The sequence below is a fragment of the Terrapene carolina genome, unplaced genomic scaffold (genome assembly GCF_002925995.2).
Source record: "Terrapene carolina triunguis isolate 2854851 unplaced genomic scaffold, T_m_triunguis-2.0 Scaffold33911, whole genome shotgun sequence".
Lineage (NCBI taxonomy): Eukaryota > Metazoa > Chordata > Testudines > Emydidae > Terrapene > Terrapene triunguis.
The window spans coordinates 13,471,489-13,487,432 of record NW_020698262.1 but is presented as its reverse complement, the minus strand read 5'-3'; the positions used below and the strand labels follow the sequence as shown (position 1 = coordinate 13,487,432).

The following is a 15,944-nucleotide window of genomic DNA, read 5'->3' as shown; positions in this document are numbered from 1 at the left end:
GGGGGGAAGGCGCAGCAGCACTTGTTAGAAGGAACAATATGAAAAGTTGTCTGAAATGGTAATTTCCGTTTCCCATTTCATCATCCCTGGGTAGGCGTTAGCTGTGTGCGTGCAGAGGGGGAAGCTGATCTGCCTGAAGCCAGCAAGGCTCGCTGATCTGCATTTATTTATTTTCCCGTTTAATCTCTAAATTGCTCAGTATTTTTCTCCTTGGAAAAGCCTTTGTGCACTGGGGGAAGGGGTTGCACTCCACCCTTGCCCCTTAGCAAAAAACAGCTGCACTTCTCCAGTCCAGAATTTACACCCCCCTTAGTTCACGAGATTGATTGCATGTTTATAAAGGCAAATCGTGTCTCGTCCCCCTCCAAGAAGCCTGGAGGAGCTGAGCCCTCCAGTGCCCTCTGCCCTTTCCCAGAGAGAGCAGCTGTCTTGTGAGGGGGGAGGGGGGTGGATTGAAAATCAGCCTGTTCATTGAGACACAAGAGCTGGTGTGTTTACAGATTGGCTTCTACTCTAAGGTTGTAGATCTGTTTTGATATCTAGTTGCAGGAAAGGGCTCCCCTCCCCCCTTCTGTGGTTTTGTACACAAAGTGCTCACTTACCACCAGGAACCTGGCCCTATAGACAGTGAAAACAGATCCCAAACAGTATCCTTAAAGCAAAATTCATCTTCTGAGATGACTCCAGAAACTGGGCATAGACAGGATAGTTTTGTCAGTTAGACAAAGATGTTAAAGGGACACTGTCAACTTGAAAATCATATTTATCTATTTAGTAACTGCTATAATTACTTGAAACTTCTAACTGAAGGAAGGTTGTTGGTTTACATATTTTTCTGTTTTTCTAATCTGTTTAATCAGTTGGACACACTTTTATATGTAGTCACATTCACTGTTTCCCATGTTCTTCCTTTTCTGTGAGGAAAAAAAACCCTTAGAGGACAACCCTTGTGTATTTAAAAAAGTTTTTAAAATGTGTCATGGTATTTAAAGTGTGTTCTATCATGAACTAGATTTTTTTGTCATTAGTTAATTTAATAATAAGTTGATTCTGTCCCTTTCAAATAAAAGGTGTACAGGGAGACACTTTTGAATGGTCACGGTGGGAGACAGTATAAATGTATAATTACTACAGAGAAAGTGAAATATGATCCATGTTTGACTCCTTCTCCATAGCTGAATAGATAAATTCTTAAGCATATTGTTTGATATGCTAATGAAACATCAGTGTTGAAGTGGTATGACCTGCTTTGTTCTGTGGGAAGGGTTCAGTCAGTGGCAGATCTTTCTATAGAGCAATCTGTATTTTTGTGTGGGAGGTTCTGTGGAACTCTACCTATTTGGGGCCACACAGATGCTGGTTACTCTTAGTAGTGAGTGTTGTAGGAGGTCTAGGAATTTAAATACTGGCTTCCTTGGCATGTTGGTTACTCTGTTGTAGGTGTTTTCTGTTCTACAATTTGCTCGCATGCTTTTGTTCTATTCTGAAGCTGTTTTTATTTTTAATCTAAATGATTGTTCCCATCTCCATCTTATTATCTAAATGTGATCCAAATGATTAACTGAATTTTTCCTGTCTCCAAGGGGAGTTGAGTTTTTGGTGGCAGTGAAGTTAGAAATGTCCAGTTATGAATCTCAAACTCGATATTCATATACAGTACTTATATTTTCCACTTATGCACCTCTTTCTATTTTCATAATATTGTAATGACCAATGTCTTGTATTTTTACTCTGACAGGTTGTCCCTATGTTGGTTTTGTGGGTGGGAGCATTGGTGAGAAGAAAATACAAATTTGCAGTGATGTTATGGTGTTGGTCTTTGTGCATGTGTGGCAGAGAACCTAGTTAGATTGTACTTTTCAGTTTTAGAAGCAGCTTTGTATAATTTGAAAATAGGATAAAAGGTAACTGCTTAGAACATAAGTAGAATATAAAATAAAGTGGATAAAGTCTTGTATAATTTCCCTCCTCTTGAGAGTTTTGTTTTGTAGCACCCTTATGCTGTTCAGTAGAGCAGGCAAATGTTTCTCTAGGGTCAGTGTAGACTAGTCACGTTGATCATACTGCACCAACGTTTGCTCCCTCGGTCAACCAGATGGACTACTTACTATAGGTGGTTATTATTTTAACTGTGTAATTACACACGGAATAAAAAATGGCATTTTGTTCTGTAAATGTATTGGAAAGAAGGGTACTAAGATGGATACTTTTTCTGTGTTTAGTTCATTTTGTTTCCTTTAAGGCTTGGCAGTGTTATGGTTTTCAGATGTAGGCTTAAAATACACAGGATTTTTTTGTCTGTCATAAAAAGCAAGCCAATAGTTTACGTACGTAAGTGTTGTAACAGAATAATTTGAGACTCCTAGGTCTTACTGATCACCCATCTACATTTTGATGCCTACAACAATGTACGTTATCTGACTTCTTTAGAGCCATTGGATAACTGAAGTAAATTAGAAAAAACTGCATTTTCAGCATTACTGTAAAGTGAAGAATCTGCACTATTTAAAAACTACTTATACCATATGTATATTCTCATGGGTTCAAAAATACATTTTTTTATGGATGGGGCATTCCTCTTATTCTGGTGGTTCAATAAAAATTGGAAGTTCTAATTACTATGGAAAAATTTTTCAAAGGAGGCAAAAGTTGAAGGACTCTCTGGCTCCAGGAGTGTGTTTTTTATAACATTCCCAGGTGACAGTTTTCTGTTGTTTAAGAGCGTTTCCCTCTCTCCTGTGTGGACTAGTTGAATTTCAGATATTGCATGATGGACTGCAATATAGATTATAACTGTCCCTTGGTACTGAAATACTATGGTGATGGATTGCTTTGCAAATGCCTGACAGATACCACTAGATCCCACAGCAGCAAATCCAATATGTTTGGAAATAGTTAGATGGTAGTTATTCTGATTGTATATTCATTGGCTGCTTTTTTTCTTCATTTTATTTAGCTGGTGAGAATGCAGTAAAGGCAGCTTGTCTGTTGTCCTGCTAACATGTATGAGCATTACAGCTATCACACCTGTTGGATGAGATTAAGGAGAGAGATTGGTTTTCTCCCTAGTTAAGATTGAGATTAGTGTTTTATTATAAACTTGATTCTTTTACCTTATCTCTAATTTCACTTAATTTAAACCAATCTGTTTGAAATTTTGCAGGGACGAATATATATGCTGCTTTTAAATATGTTCTTGTACTACAAGACTGAGCATGGGCATGTAGTTTCTGTATCTGGGGCTACAACATACCCCTTAAGGTCTGAGCCAAGTATTATATAACTTGTGTGCCATGGGTGCAGGGTAATGAGAAATGATATGTACTCGAATTACTTGATGTCACAGACACACAGTACATAAAGTGGATTTATACAGCCATGGGCTTATTAACCCCTCCTTAATCAAAATGTCTCTATTTTACATTGTAATATGCAGTGGGTTATGAGGATGGAAAGTTGTTAATACTTGAGGTCAGAGTTAATGCTGTTTGACTTTAACAGCACTTTGAATTTTCAGACTTTTGTAATGTTTCTTGAGAAAATTACAGTGTTTTCAAATACCTCCCCTTATGTAATTAAGATAGTTGTAATCTTAATCTCAGGTTATCGAAGCCTATTGTCTGGTGACATATCAGTTCATCCTTACTATTCACTTGTGACCCAGTTGTGAGTGGTGCCCACCTGTAATACATACAATTAATCTTTACAAACTTACAAAACAAAAAAAAGTCACTTAAATGCTAATAGAAGAGGAAACCCTGTACAAAACATTCTCTGCTGAAAAAGGCAAGCCGCGTTACTTTAGTCTGTGAAACTTCCACCGCCTGAGTGAGCTATCTCCAAATCTGCTCTAGTTTTTATCCTGCAAGTAGGATGCTAATCCCATAAAAGATCCATACCTCTTCACTGATGAGAGACTGCTGCTTCATTTATTTGAGCAAAATATTTTTTAAAGATGGTGTTAAGTTCTGTGGCTCCAAGAGTAACAGTCCTTACACACAAAAGATCTTGCTGTGATCTGATGGCTTTCAAGATTCATTTCCCATCATTGAGATCCATTAAGACTGTTACAGTGGCACTTTCAGACTTTTTTCTCTTTGCATGAGTCCTTAGGATGCTTGTCTGTGTTTGAGTTCTTTTTAATAACTAAAATGAGTAATTTGGGAATGAGAGAGGAAATTCAGTCATTGATATCAGGAGCTTCTGTTACCAAGAATCCCACTGTTTACTCTTTTATTTCCTCCCTCTTCTATTCTTTGAGGCTTCCTAGAGATTTTAGGCAAGCTATCCAGTAGTCTCAAAAGTGGGGATGGTTGAACACTTGCATACAGTTCAGCTAATTTGAGAGCGAGTGACAGATGAGCCATGGGGCTTGCTAACTTTTGGTGGAAATGTTGAACCTCATAAGTAACTAGACCAGACTCTTCTCTTTACCATACTCATACAGGTTTTCCCTATTGGGCTCAGTATGTGACACTATTCTGCTTTGTCATGCGCCCGTCCAAATTTTTAAAACACAAGTTGCTGATATTCTTTCCAATGAGGTTAGCAAGTTGATGAGTTGAATTTTTAAGGTGTAATGACCCTGTGAGCTCTTATAAGGAGCTCTGTTGTCCTGCACCATATGGTGAAATAGATCAGTTGAGAAGGCCTCTGGCTTCATTCAGTCACTATATTCCCTCTCTGTTCTTGCTGCTACCGTTGATTCACAAGCTCTTATGACTAGGAAACACTGGCTTAGGTTTTTGTTGATCCTCACAGCTTTGATGATACGAATGTACAAACTCTAAGCAGTTCTCCTTCGAGAAATGGATCCATTTCTGCTTAGTCCTGATCTTTTTTTGTAAGTTCATGTGAATAAGTCTTTAATTGTTCTAGTCAGTGGATTAACAAGTGCGAGCAGAGGCCCAAAATGCTGTGAGTTCAGGTTTAGAATTTAGCAGATGCTACCCCATGTAAATGAAGTGTGCAATAGCCCTTTATACCATGGGTGAGTAAGGGCTCAGTGAATTAGCTCTTGTAGCTAGAAGAAAGTGTTGGTTATTTTCTAGGTCAGGGTTGAAGTCATTACTGTCTGCATTGTCCCTGCCATATGGATAAATGTAAGACTTTAGTTTGCAGTACTGCCCTGGGCATTCATGTACTGAATTATTTATCCTCCAAAAGTCTATAGGCAGTCTTTCCCCTTATTTTAAGGAAGCCAAACTGTATTTGTTCAGTATTTTAAAATAAGATCTCCTCTTCATAGGCAAACAACTGATTTTATATCTTTAAACGTAGTAATATTTGGTTTGCTAATAATGCAGCATTTTATGAAAACATTGAAAAACACTCAATGAATTCTGCCTTTAAACTTTATTGAGATCCGGCCTGTGCTAGGCTGCTGCTTTTTTATATTGGTTTAAAAAAGTTTTCTACTAACTGTGACCTTGGAAGGAGGGGATTATAAATGGAAATTATCCCAATATGGAGTGGAGGAAACTGACCTTTTCACCAGGGTTGACTATTTCCCGGGAAAAACTAGTTTAGGACAGGGCACTGGTAAATACTGGTTTAAACCCCATTGAAACTGGGAAAAATAAAACGCTTATTAGAATATCCTGATGAAAATTACTGAAAAATATTTAGCAATTTGAGAATAGTTTTGTAGTGTATGAAATATTTACATAATATTGAAATGAGTCACGACACACACAACTTCCTTGAGAAAATACCAAACCAAATGTATACAGACATTGATGCTCAGTATTACATTACATTTATTAGTATTGTGCCTACTGCCATTTTACTTATTTGTATAACCCTACATTATTTTCCAAATCTACTGCCTTATGTAACTAAAACTAAGTGTAATGTGGTGTGCAGTAATGAAGCAGTTTTTAAAATAAAAATCATGATTTTACCTGATAAAACCCACCTCTGGTAAATACCTGCCGTCCACGGTTTTCTTCCCACCTGATTAGCAATGGGAATACTTCTCTTTCCATTTAGATAGTCTTTGACATGCTCCATGAATAGGAATGAATAGAGCTCTCTCCCTGCGCTATGCCGCAACTACACAGCCACGTTAAAACGCTTTAACGTTGCTAGTGAAGACCTGCCCTTAGACTGAGCTTTTCAAATTCAGCTAGTGGATTGACACACACAGCTTCCATTAATGTCAGTGGGAGTTGTGTGTCTATCCACTAGCTGGATGTGAAAGTATTAGGGCGTGTCTAAACTGGCACTTTGCAGCGCTGCAACTTTCTCGCTCAGGGGTGTGAAAAAACACCCCCCTGAGCGCAGCAAGTTTCAGCACTGTAAAATGCCAGTATAGACAGTGCACCAGTGCTGGGAGCCGCGCCCCTCATGGAGGTGGTTTTTTGCCGCGACTACACAAGCCATGTTAAAGTGCTGCCATGGCAGTGCTTTAACGTTGCCAGCGTAGACAAGCCCTTAGGGTATGTCTACACTACAGGATTAATCCGAATTTAGATAATTCGAATTTGGGAAACAGGTTGTATAAATTCGATTGTGCGCGGCCACACTAAGCACCTTAATTCGGTTTTAAACCACATTAATTTGGTGGTGTGCGGCCACACTACCCCATTAACTTAAATACAGTAATTCGGTGGTGTGCGTCCACACTAACCCTAATTCGAATTAACAAAATCGATTTAGGCTCTACTCCGTTCGTCGAGGTGGAGTACAGAAATCGATTTAAAGGGCCCTTTAATTCGAATTAACTGGCTCTGTAGTGTGGACGGGTGACGGGTTAATTCGGATTAAGGCAGCTAAATCCGAATTAAAGTCCTAGTGTAGACCAGGCCTTAGTCTTGATCTTCACCCCATCGCTAGAAGTGATCATTGACCAATGCAGTTTCTGTGCCACACCCAGTTCTCCAATCAGAATGACAAGGGGCAAAGAGATCTGATGCATTTGAATACTGAGAGTTGGCTTACCACCCCCTTTTCAATAATGTTACACAGAAATGTAAGGCTGAATTAATAGATTTTAAGGCTAAAAGGGACCAATCATGAATTACCCTCTGTGACGCCATGCACCCCCATGTTCATCCTTATAATATGATTGTGTGGTATCTAATGCAAAATTTGTTATGTCGGGTGTCTTCGGAAGGCTCACGATGCACTGAGCATTGTTGTTATAGTAATGTTATAGGTTGTAATTTCATGTATATAATTATGAGGCTGAAAATGTGTCCTCATAGCTTAAAACAAGCCCAGGCAAAACTCTCAAGGAGCAGAGGGGCAGTTCACACCTCATCAGGGCATGTATGGGACAAACCCAGCCCAGCCTCACAGGAACAAGGGACACTGGCCTAGGCAGCAACAAAGGATCTGTTGGACTCTCCAGGGAGTCACCCCCCCATCCCTTGGTCAGTTTGGGATGACGATGAGGTAATGCTCACCTGACCCCGGGGGGAGGGGAGGGGGAGGGCAAAGTCAAGAGGGAAGAAAGAACAAGATAAAAGGGAGAAACATTTGCCATGCTTGCTCTCTTCTTCCACCTCCGTGTACAGACACCACCACCAAGCGACTGAAGTGCTGATCAAAGGGGAGAGCCTGACTGAAGGGCAACCAGCCAGCCTGTGGTTAGAAGCATCTAAGTTTGTAAGGCACTGAAAGTGTTAAGATCAGCTTAGAATGTGCTTTGCTTTTATTTCATTTGACCAAATCTAACTTCTTGTGCTTTGATTTATAATCATTTAAAATCTATCTTTCGTAGTTAATAAATTATTGTTTATTCTACCTGAAGCAGTGCATTTGGTTTGAAGCATGTCAGAGACTTCTTCCCCCGCTCCCCCCCCGGGATAGCAAGCCTGGTACATATCAATTTCTTTGTTAAATTGACAAACTCCTATAAGCTTGCAGCGTCCAGCGGGCATAACTGGACACTGCAAGATGGAGGTTTCTAGGGTTGTGTCTGGGACCAGAGATATTGGCTAGTGTCATTCGGTTGCACAATCCAAGCAGCGGCTGGCCAAGAGTGCTCACTCAAGTAGCTGGGAGCAGTTCACATGCCAGAGGCTGTGCATGAACAGCCCGGGAGTGGGGGTTCTCACAGCAGAGCAGGGTAAGGCTGGCTCCCAGAGTCGAGGATTGGAGTGACCTAGCAGATCACCGGTCCAGATAACACCAGAGGGGAACGTTACACCCTCCCTGTTAGAAATGTGCATCTTATTTCTTGTCTGAGGTTGTCTAGCTTCAGCTTCCAGCCTTTGGATTTTGTCATGCCTTTTTCTGCTAGAATAAGGAGACGTACTATTTGAAATCTCTTTCCAATGTAGGTACTTGTGGATTGTGATCAAGTTGCCTCTTAATCTTTTCTTGGATAAACCACATAGTTTGAGCTCCTTAGATGTCTCCCTATAAGGCATGTTTTGAAAACCTGGAATCATTCTTTTGTAGCACTTTTCTGAACGCTTTCCAATGTGTTAATACTGGACAATAACTGGCCAGATCATTATTATATGATGGTTTCATAAGCAAAGGCTGTAGCAATCCTTTCTTCAAAGCGAATAGGCATTCTGTCCATCCTGAGAGGTTTTAAAAATATCCACTGATAACAGACCCAGTGCTTTCCAACTTGCTGTCACCATCTAGGAAGGACGTAGATACAAAGCTCAGCTTGTGGAATGAATTTCTCTTGACACCTCCCTTACTTCTGTTAGCTGACGCTGGCCAAAACTCAGAAGATTTAGTATGTACATTTACCTTCCCCTGCAGAATATTGCTGTGTCCCACAGGTGCAGATGGCTTGCATTGAATCTGAATAATTATTATTTGCTTTGAATGGGTCTTGAGAATTTGCCAGGTCCCAACTGGGAATGGGGTACTCATTGAGATGCAGGTGCAATGCCCTGGTGAAAAGCCCAGTCTGCTTTTTCTGCTGCAGCAGCCCTCTTGCTTGGTGTTGTCTCTGGATCCTTCTCAGCCTTTCAGGTCTGTGATAAATTTGAAAGCCCCTCTACTGCCTGGTGCTGGAAGTAAGAAGGACTTTCCTCTCAACACCCCAATCCCAGAGACCTCCTGACTTTTGGAGTGGGAGTTTGAGGCCCTCTACCATAACTCCAATCTGTTTTTTGGCTCGTCCTCCTTTGTGATTAGCTCTAATGCAGAGGTGTTAACTCGTTCTTGGTGATGGTCCAATTACCATTTCAGTTAGAGTCCTCATCCAAGAGAAAAAGGTCACAGGCAAAAGTTAAATTTTATGGTCCTTCCCAAGTGTGGTGTTTTGCCTCTTTAAGTTAAATGTTGAATTAAAAAAAAAAAGAAAATGCATTGAGGTGTCCTCCCGTCTGTCCATTAGCTCTACCCATGATGCCTTCTTCACTATAACTGGTCCCCAACACCTTGTGTTACCTCTTTCCCTCTCTCTTTGGGATTCTCCTTGTCCCTTCCCTAATTTGGAATTCTCACCCCCGCCCCTTAATTCTTTGCCTTTCCTTCCTGAGATGATTCCCCATCTTGTCCCCTCACTGCCTTGCACCACTCCTTTGTGATCATCCTTTGTATCTTTGTATCTCTTCCCCCTCACCCTGGGGCACAGCTGCAGAGGGGAGAGACTAGTAAGAAGCACCTTTGCTTTTATCCCCAGCTGGATGGTATGGTGGCTACTTGGTAATGGGGTGTGTGTTTGTGGCACGGTTGGCTAAATTGTCTGGGTCCAATTAGGCATGAGCTCCCAACTCTAGCTTTGCTCCGAGATGTAGCTGCAGGCTGGTCCTCTCACACTGGTCCTGTTTGATGCCGTTGCTCCAGGACTTTCCTCTACGTTTTCTCAAGCAGCAGAATGCTGTTATTCTGAGTAGTAATAAAAATGAATCATTTTAAGTTGTAGAAGTGAAACTGACTAGTTTGAGTAACAGAAGAGGCATGAGGGCTGTCAGCAGATCCTTGAAGACTGCAGTGCATTTTCCACATTGACTTCAAACCGTAAGAAAAGTCACTTTCAAAAATGCAGGCTTAAATTTTGCAAAATGTGATGGGCTAAGTTCCCACTCTTGTCCCGGTAAGTTTCTTACCTGGTATGGGCAAGTAAGCAAGTGGATTTTTCAGTCTCTGATCCCATGTAATTAGTGACAAGTACTTTGGTGTTACTGTGCTGAATTGTTTCAGGTGTAATATAGTGAATAGGGCAAATATTCTAATTATTTTAGCTTTGACAATAGATTATCTGACTTTTGGAAGACAAGTTCCTTGCACAGAGTTTAGTATGTTACACAAAAATGTTAACTCATTTTGACGGCAGTCTCTTAAATTAAACTTTTAACATTTTGATGGGCAAGCTCTTAGGAAATGTGTGAAAATGATGTATTTCTAAATTGTGGTTTAAGTAATTTTCATCAGATGTAATCTTAATGGGATGTACATGTGAACTTTTAATGTCATACAGACATTTCAGGTCTGTCTTGTCTTAAGTTCCACAAACAAACAAAACAAAAAATCAGACATCAACACTGCCCTTAAACTATTTGTTTGGTTGGAAGAGTGAGAGTAGGACGCTCTGTGATGGTACTGTAATCTCAGTCTATGTGATTACTAAAAATGGAGTGCAAATTTAGATTTTGACAGTGTACCAAAACACGTTTAATTAAATTTAACTGGAACACTTGTGCCTACTTAAAGGGATGCTGTTAGAATGGAATAACTCTAAATTGGACCTCTACCCCCAAGAAATTAAACATTTTTTTAAGTTACTTGATGGAGAAGAATACATCAATTTCTCTAAAATAAGGGTCTGCAATGATATTAAAACCTTAGAATGTTTGATTAACAAAACTACAAACTTGTTTGGTTGTATGCATTCCTGCTACTGCTGCGCGTTTAGCCATGTCTCCATCAGGCATTTTTCTCAAAAAATCTTCAGTGGCAGCAGCATTGGGCGAGCTAGTGTAGACAGACACTGGTAGCACCTGAAGTCCTGTCTGCACTAGTGCTCCCACTGCTGGAGCCAAAGGCTAGTGTGAACAAAGTCGCGGTTGTTCTTCCACTGACTTTACTTTTATGAAGCAGTAGGTGTGATGGTTGAAATTAACAGGAACCCTGCTCTCCGGTCACTTCAGAGAGCTGGAAGCTTGTCCATTTCTTGCTGATTGATCAGGGTGAAACAGAAGAATGGTGTGGGCTGGCACAACAGACAGCATTCTGTGTGATGTGGTTTGTATTGTTCTGTCCAGAACACTGGATGTTACTGTGCTACTTGTTTCTGGATGGTTGATTTTTTTTTTCATTACCCCAGGCTCCCCTTGGGGTTTACCTCAACCTGCTAATAAATGTGAAAACTGCAAACTATTGTCATGTTTCCCATATATTAGCTAATGATAAGATAGCTTTTTTTTTTCTAGCAGGGTGCACCCCAACATTGTAAGGATGAGAGCTTGCTCCCTGCAGAAGCTTAAGTACCATGAAAAGTCATCTTATGATGAGAGGGAGACAGGCCTGCTCACATCCTGTAACTTCCAGGAAGTTTGTGCTGAGCAAAGAGACTGTTCACTTGTGAGTTAAGTGACCACTTGGCTCACTGGGATTCTCCTGCTTGGGGAGGAGAATTGTGAGGCAGGTTTAAAAGTGCATAGTCTGTGACCATGCACTGAATTCTAATCCTTGCCATTGCAAGATCTTTACTTTTTTTACACGTTTAAAAAATACATTTTTCTTCAGATAGAGCAAAACACTTTTGTACCTCTTATAGCACTGCAGAAAGTAGTTTCAGTAGAAGGTATTATTGGAGGGTTTTTAAATAGTCCTAGCAACTGCTGCTATAGTGAAGTTTGCAGTTTGATTTTTCTGTATGTAATCTCTGATAGCTCTTACTTTCACTGCATCAGACAGAGAGGGTTGTACGTGTCATTGTTTGCAGGGGAAATTGTGGAGGGAGATTTTAGCTACCTGTTGTTATGGACTGTACTGATTTCAGTGACTAGATTAATTGAAATATCTGCAATGCTGCTGTGGGTCCTGCAGCAAATGATCGTAGGGGAAGATGGGTGGAGCATGACTGGAAAATGCAACTAGATGTGCATATTTAGTGTTTGTAGGTAATCGCCTTTCTACTTCAAAACTACTGTTAGCCCCTCTGATAGCCTTTAACACATCTTGCCCTTTTTTCACTGAAATATGCTTGACAAATGCTTTTTCCATAGATGTAGAAATATAAAATGATACTGCAGACACATTTCTATTCCCCTATAGGGTATTATTACATTCACTATGCTTAAGTCAAACATCAAGGAAGATAACTTGCTTTAGGGCTAGCCTATGAGCAGTTTTATGTACAGGGTGGAGTTAATTGTCGTTTTCTCTCTACAATAAAATCCTGAAGGTTCAAGCATTGTTGTTTTTCTGGGGGGGTGGGCAGGGGGGAGACGGGAAGGATTGGGCAGTCACTGTTCCGCTGAACTGTGATGCTTATTTTACTGAAACGTAAAAGTATTTTCTAGTTTTTAAACTGAACACCATGAATACTGTTATGTAGAACATTAAATGAAACCTGTCCAGTGTGACTTATAACTAGTTAAAACAAGTCATTACTCCCTTTCAGCCAAATCTGTATGAATATTCTGAGTGGCTCTACCTCTCAAATTCAAAATGTTTTCTTCCATGATGGAAAGTCATGAAAATTATAGGATCACAACACCCAAATCATGCAACTTTATAACCTGTAAAACAAACAAACAAAAAAACCCCCCACCCTCCTCTTCTAAAAGATCTATGCATTGTCTGAGTGTATGTCAGTTTTAAATATTTTTATTCCACTCTCAGTTCTTATCTGGCAGCTTTAAAATTTTTATTCCAAATGGGTAAGAACTTGAAAATGCCACTGCTGTCTTCAATCGTTGATTAAGGCATAAACTGTTTAACTTAGCCTTTTGCTTATTAGTGTCATCACATATGTGTGTAGTTAAGCATTTTATCCTGAAACGCCTTGAAAATGTTCCTGCATTTGCATGTATTGTCATGGAGAATAATTTTCATTTAACTGTAGTTTGCTTTATATTTTCTCCCTGGTTGCTATAGAAACTCAGCCCAATGTGGCACTGACTGCTAACAAGAGCTAGGTTATATGTTGCTTTTATGATGGACCTCTGTTAATCATGCTGCAGTTTACAGTGAGGGAATCGTGATTATTTGAGGGAGGGATATTTAATTCATAAAACTGTAAAATGTCCAGATTACTTAAGCACATTTGAGAAATCTAAGTATTAAGCAGTTCTCTTTTCGTGCTGCAGTTTGGTCACAAGAATTGAGTAGATATCTGAAATGGCTCTGGAATTTTTGTAGCATTTATTTTTACATAAGAATTTGAAACATTAAATTTTACTTAAATTAATAATTTAATAGCTTAACTAGTAATGTTCTTTTCTGACTGTGGTCCCATTTAAGATTCTAACTTTCTGAAACACAGAAGAAAGACAAAACATTTACTATACCAATCTAATAAAACTGACTTTTTCATAGTAAATCATTTGTCTTCATTTGGGTGTTGTTGCTATTGGATAAAAATCTTCCCTACCAGAGTAACCTTTGCCTCTGAGAACAGTGCACTTTGAAATGTCTAGCAGAGTGATGCTGAAGCAGAAAATCATGCTTATGAAAGAGGAAATGTTTCATTTTATCTAATAACAAAATGGGACTTGTTGAGGTCACTTCTGGTCTTATTTTCCAACTACCTCAATGGGATTTTGGTTCTATTTTGTTCCTCTGACTGCTGACATCCCTGACACAATCTATTTTCTACCACAGCTGCCGTTCTCCTGAACTCTTCTTACCTTTCCATTTGATTTACTTCCAACTATGAACCCCCATGCCTAGAAAAAGCAGATGTGGAGATTTTGCATGTCCACTGCAGCTGGCAGTAGCAAGGTCATTTTACAGTTTCAGCTGTCAGGACAGTGACCCAGAGGCAACAATAGAACTGATTTGGGAGGTACTCTATCTGAAGAGTCTACAATAGTATAACCCCAATGGATGGAACTAGTAGAGTAGGCAAGGAATGTGATCTTCAGAGTAAATTGCAAGACATTTATTTGGACCTCTCCTGAGGGGGTTGGTAGAGTGGGGGAGGGCTTATTCTCTTGTAGTTGTAGAAGTGGGCAGCTTCTCTTTTGATGATTTACATATCAGTTTAGGATCATTATGGTATGCTTTTTCTGAATTACACATGGCCCTGAAAGATAGCTAAGCATGCTTTATGCACAGAAAAATAAAGACAAGACATTCACACTGAGTAATGACTCTTTTTCTTGTACAGCTCAGGACATACTATTAACCCTATACCAATATTTACTAAGGTAAATTAATTAGTTTAGTACAGAATTTACTTGCAGTTCTCAGTTTATCTCTTCCTTCCTGAACCTTGCAGCCCTCCTGAACTATGGCAGGTGCTCTATCAAAAAACAACTTTGCCAACCTCCCTTTTCTTCCTGTCTGTACTGGGTCTGCCCCCACTTTCCTTCTCATTCCTGTTCACATCTAGATTATGAGAGTACTGCGTACTTCACCATTAACATGAAGGCAAAACAACCGGAGGAAAAGTACTGTTTTTCTTATTTCTCCCTGGGTTCCCCAATGTTTGGAATGTCCAGGGAGACACAAGAACTGATATCCCTAACTTTGCATGTGGCTAGTTGAAACATCGCTATTGTCTGTCTCTCAGCCACTAATATTCGAATCAATTGACATAGTCCTTGAAAAGGACAGAGGAATGTATCCTTGCAGTACTCCATTCAGTCAATCAATATGGAGACTCCACAGCTTGCAAATCCTCCCTTGCTCTAGAAGGCAGTGTTCTGGAGTTGAGTGAACTCATCTTCTTTCTTAATCTAGGCACTTTTTGGTAAGAGCCGTAAGCCTTTAATGTAGTAGCATGAGTTTAACATCATCTTCCAAAGCCAGATACCACAAGCCAATCTTCATCTTTGTTCAGATGTTCAAGAAAACTTGTGTGTGATATACCGATAGAATGAAGGGGGTGCCTAAGGAATTGTTAAACCGGATGTGGTCCAATTGCAAAAAATAATTATAAGGCATTAAAACTAAAAATGAACTATAAACATTCATAACTGTCAATTATTGCTTCAGTCATTTATTATGAGAATTCCATAAGATTGGGATCTATTCTGAAGTACTTCTAAAAAATTAAGTTTTGTCATAAGTTAGCATAAAAACAAATGGTGATAATATATTTAAGGAGTTTAGGGTAGATTGGGGGTGGGGGGGAGTGGTGTTAGAGTGGAGTCATGTTTATATTTCCTATGCATCTATACCACCATTTTCTTAGCATTTTGTTTTCCTCCGATGTGGGAGAATAGGAGAATAGTTAGACTGTCTGTAGTATCTGTAATGCAGTGTATTATGTATATGGAATAGTTTTGTCACCTCTTTGGACCAAATGACAGCAGCACACTTGAGATGTGGAAATTCCCTACCACACACACACACATAAGGGAAGGGGGAGGTGCCGATTTAATTGTGATAGACTAGATAAGAAGTTCTAACCTCTTTGAACCCTGTTCTGTGTTAATAGATGTGATCCACCTCAGAGCACCATTGCTTGTTTACATACCTTTCAATGCATAGTATTGACAAAAGAATGCTTTTTTGATGACTACAAAAGACAAATTGTGACTTTAGAATCTGTGGCCACAAAACAGAGTCCGAACTTTAGAAAATGTCTAAAAATAAGACTTCACCCATAGCCAATATTGTTCTTTTCAACTCATGTTAGGTCCACAGTGCACATTTCCTCTTTCAAATGTTGTGACTTACATTTTCAGAAGTGAGCAGGATTTGGGGTGCATCAGTGATTTGCTGTCAAATTTGAGAGATGTTAAAGGGGGCTGATTTTAAGAAGGGCAGATGAGAGCACGTTCTGAAAATCATCTCCTTTTAAGGTCACTTCTGAAAATTTAAGCTATAATTCTTACAGCAGTGGAATGTTT

The 15,944-nt window shown here is 39.6% G+C and overlaps 1 protein-coding gene across 1 annotated transcript in view; it reads left to right on the top strand.

Moving 5' to 3' along the window:
* The window catches only part of LOC113409644 (ankyrin repeat domain-containing protein 11-like), a 219,830-nt gene that overhangs the window by 875 nt on the left and 203,011 nt on the right, over positions 1-15,944 (top strand). The window lies entirely within an intron of this gene.